At 36.4% G+C, this 4,497-nt stretch overlaps 1 pseudogene; it reads left to right on the top strand.

Moving 5' to 3' along the window:
* Window positions 1-4,497, top strand: part of LOC106470393 — an 11,298-nt pseudogene that overhangs the window by 2,558 nt on the left and 4,243 nt on the right.

Below are 4,497 nucleotides of genomic sequence, written 5' to 3'. Positions count from 1 at the left end.
CCCACACTTGATTACAGTAAGTACAAGTAACAAGATGTAGTATAACCCACACTTGATTACAGTAAGTGCAAGTAACAAGATGTAGTATAACCCACACTTGATTACAGTAAGTGCAAGTAACAAGATGTAGTACAACCCACACTTGATTACAATAAGTACAAGTAACAAGATGTAGTATAACCCACACTTGATTACAGTAAGTACAAGTAACAAGATGTAGTATAACCCACACTTGATTACAGTAAGTACAAGTGTGGGTTGTACTACATCTTGTTACTTGTACTTATTGTAATCAAGTGTGGGTTATACTACATCTTGTTACTTGATTACAGTAAGTACAAGTAACAAGATGTAGTATAACCCACACTTGATTACAGTAAGTACACGTACCATACAGATTAGGTTACACATTATAATAAGTTAGAGAACCAGCTGTAATACTGTATTAATACTGTATACAGTTTAGCTAAACAGGTTAATAGTGTTAGTAGTGAAGGATATTATGTCACATTTACATGTGCTTAATACAGGTGTGTGTGTGTGTGTGTGTGCCATATGTACTACATTTATAGTGACCTTTGAACCAGTTGCTGCTTAACAAGTCCTTGAAAGAGAAGTTTGTAGATAATTTAAGTCGGAGATAATCGTGTAAACAATTTTCTCATCATAATCTGTTTGTTCCCTAAATATCAGTTTGTCCATGAAGGTTAATTTGCTTCATGTTAAAAATATAGAGTATTATTTAAACCAAAAAAAATAGCATTATCTGATGTTTATTGTTTTCATATTATCTCCAGGACCAACCACGTGTGGAAAACCAGAAAGACCCGCAAACTCGACAATTTTGGCCAGAAACTTTGAAATTGGTTCAGTTATAGAATACAGATGTTCTTCTGGGCACCTGCTTGTTGGACCTAATATTAGGACCTGTCTTCCTAGTGGTGTTTTCACCGAATTTCCACCAAAGTGTAGATGTAAGTTGAACTCCTAAAAGGGTCCTACAAACTGACCACAAGATAACCATAAACTAAACAGATAAGACACAAAACTTTTATATAATTCGAGGAAATTTCTTTTATTGCCTTGAATTGAAGAGCTTTACAGTAAGAAAACTTTTTAAAATGAGAATAAGAGAAACTAACTTTACTGTTGTTTTGTTAATATATATCTATACAATGGAAATAAACAAAATAAAATTATTGGTTAACATAAAATATTGGCAAGGGATTTAACGAAAGATACTCTGTTGAGTTGATAAAATGGCTTACTATTCATTATAATGATCCAGTTTGATGCTTTCTGTAAATGAAATTAAATGTAGTTGTGGCTGAGAACGTTTTTATCGTACTGTACGCATATTTGTGGTACTATATGGTAATGTGTGTGTATGTGTATACATATATATATGTGTGTGTATTTAAGTTTCAAATCATAAAACTGATACACTATTTTGTAATTTCTCTAAAGATTTGGAATGTGGTCCTCCTGCTACTATACCAAATGGGGGCTATGAATTGGTCAACGGCACTCGTGATTATTTGAGTGGTGTTCAGTACTTTTGTAACGAAGGTTACATACTCATTGGACGTAGTTTCTTGGTTTGTGATGTAGATGAACGCTGGAATGGCCCCCCTCCTCGCTGTGAGCGTAAGTTTTCCTTCTTAAGTTGATTTTTTCCTTCTAAGGATTAATAAAAGAAACTGTGTTTCTTCAGAATAACTTCACAAAATTAGACATATATTTGAAGAATTTAAACGTTTATTTACGAGTCTGTAAAATCTAATAAAAACTCAAACTTTACTTAAAACACAGTTTGAAAACCACTGAATGGTGACATAACATTTTGTAAACAAAGTGATTTTTAAGAAATTTATTTCAGTGTGAAAATACTTTTTTTTTCTTTCTTTTCTTACCCATTCTTAGCTGTTCTGTGTGACAGACCTCCAGGTATCGATAATGGAATCTTCAGGATGACGTCCAGCACAACCACCTTTGGCACTATTTTGGAGTACATTTGTAATCCTGGCTACAAACTGGTTGGTCAGGCTCAAATGGCATGTGATTCCAATGGTTACTGGGATGGAGAATTCCCTGTCTGTAAAAGTAAGTCATTGGGACAGTATTCTGTCAGAACAATATCTATTACATTCACTGCAACAAGTTTGAAGCCAGTAATAGCTTGTACTAGATGATATCATAACATTAAAGGACAACATCTCCTACCTTTTGTTCCATCTAGGCTGTCCTTTTCATTAAATTAAACTAATCCAAAGGCCAACCACCCTGTTAGAAAAATAAAACTGTCCTTCAAGAAATATCTTTAAAATGGACTCCACAGAATTATAAGTTTCATATATATATATTACCACATTTGTAAAATCTGTTTTAAATGTTGCACTGAAGAAGGTTGTTTAAAAATAAGTTTTTTACTCTTATTTCTAAAGTTATTATGTCTAACTTAGAAGTATGACGTTTGTTTTGCGAAAGTCTATTTTTTTGTTGAGCATACTTAACGATCCCCGTATGATTTAGATTTTTTACCATGCTGTATTTGTTACTTAAAGAACTTTAATAGGTTTTCCCACAAACTGGCCAATCTTTTAAGAATTTCACCAGCCATAGTACAAGCTGTATCCTTTATAGTGTTTGCAAAGTCAAATCTTTAGCATGGTGATGATAATTTCATTTTGGTAATAATTGTTTATAGTTATCATGTGAGGAAACATGTTTCTTTAGAAATGCAGCCTTTAAAGTGGCCATATCTGTAGTCTATTATTATTTCTAATAATTTCAAACAAAATCTAATTCCTGTCTTTAATTTTACTGGATTTTTGATTACTTATAATTTTATTCATAAAATCTACAATAATTATAGCTTTCTTTGTTTAGTTTGAGATATGAAACGACTCAGAAATAACTTTTATTTAATCTTGAAACTATGGAATGAATGGGTTTTGGTTTTTAAACCTACAAAATAGGCTATCTCAAATGGTCAAATATTGTAAATCTGAGCCAGTGGGACTAACCTAGAGGTAGGAGGCATGCATCAGAGTCAGTGGGACCAACCTAGAGGTAGGGGGCTGCATCAAAGTCAGTGGGACCATCCTAGAGGTAGGTGGTGTGCATCAGAGTCAGTGGGACTAACCTAGAGGTAGGTGGTGTGCATCAGAGTCAGTGGGACTAACCTAGAGGTAGGTGGTGTGCATCAGAGTCAGTGGGACTAACCTAGAGATAGGGGGTGTGCATCAGAGTCAGTGGGACCAGCCTAGAGGTAGGAGGCATGTATCAGAGTCAGTGGGACCAGCCTAGAGGTAGGAGGCATGTATCAGAGTCAGTGGGACCAGCCTAGAGGTAGGAGGTGTGCATCAGAGTCAGTGGGACCAACCTAGAGGTAGGAGGTATGTATCAGAGTCAGTGGGACCAACCTAGAGTAGGGGGCGATGCATCAGAGTCAGTGGGACCAACCTAGAGGTAGGGGCATGCATCAGAGTCAGTGGGACCAACCTAGAGGTATGACATGTGCATCAGCAAGTGGGTCCAATACCAAGTTTTCATTCAACATTACTCTTTTTCAGAAGAAACATCACAAGATTTTGCACCTTCAGCACCAAAACCAAGCATTCAGAATCCGCCTCCAGTTATAAAAACAACAACAGAAAAGACAATGGTAAAGGTGAAAACAACAACACTAACACCCACAACTTCTGCTACTCCCATAACAAAGGAGCCTCAGCTGCCTTCGAGACCTTCTATTATAAACAAGTTCCAGATTGGTTCTGGTTATCCTCCACTGGCAGGCCCAAACAGATATCCCACAACCAATAGTATCACCAGCACTACTTCAACCTCACCACCCTTTCTGCACAAAACCCCAGAAATACCACCTCGGTATAATTTCTACCCACGCTACCCAAGCACACGTACTACAAAATCACCAAACTTGGTATTCAGTTCAGCTCATCCAATTGTGACCTTTAACCCCAAAGAAAAAAAAAGTTCCAGATACATTGGACATTCGAACAGTTTCACCTTTTGGTTCTGATGAATCTGAGAATCGACTTGGAAAGAAGGAAGAGGAATCTCTTGCTGTATCTGCAAGGCTTAATATGGGTACGTATTTCTGTGTGGTTCTATTTAATGACTGTTACTTATCATATGTGCCTGTAGGAAGTGGGAATTTAGAAATATCAGTCTATTGACAGGAAATCATACAAAGGAAGTGAAGTATTGACTGTACAGATGATACATGATAACATGTTAACTGTACAGCTGATACGTGATACCATGTTAACTGTACAGCTGATACGTGATACCATGTTAACTGTACAGCTGATACGTGATACCATGTTAACTGTACAGCTGATACGTGATACCATGTTAACTGTACAGCTGATACGTGATACCATGTTAACTGTACAGCTGATACGTGATACCATGTTAACTGTACAGCTGATACGTGATACCATGTTAACTGTACAGATGATACGTGATACCGTG

This window comes from Limulus polyphemus, unplaced genomic scaffold (genome assembly GCF_000517525.1).
Source record: "Limulus polyphemus unplaced genomic scaffold, Limulus_polyphemus-2.1.2 Scaffold3980, whole genome shotgun sequence".
NCBI classification, from domain to species: Eukaryota; Metazoa; Arthropoda; class Merostomata; order Xiphosura; family Limulidae; genus Limulus; species Limulus polyphemus.
This window is presented reverse-complemented; position numbering and strand designations above follow the sequence as displayed.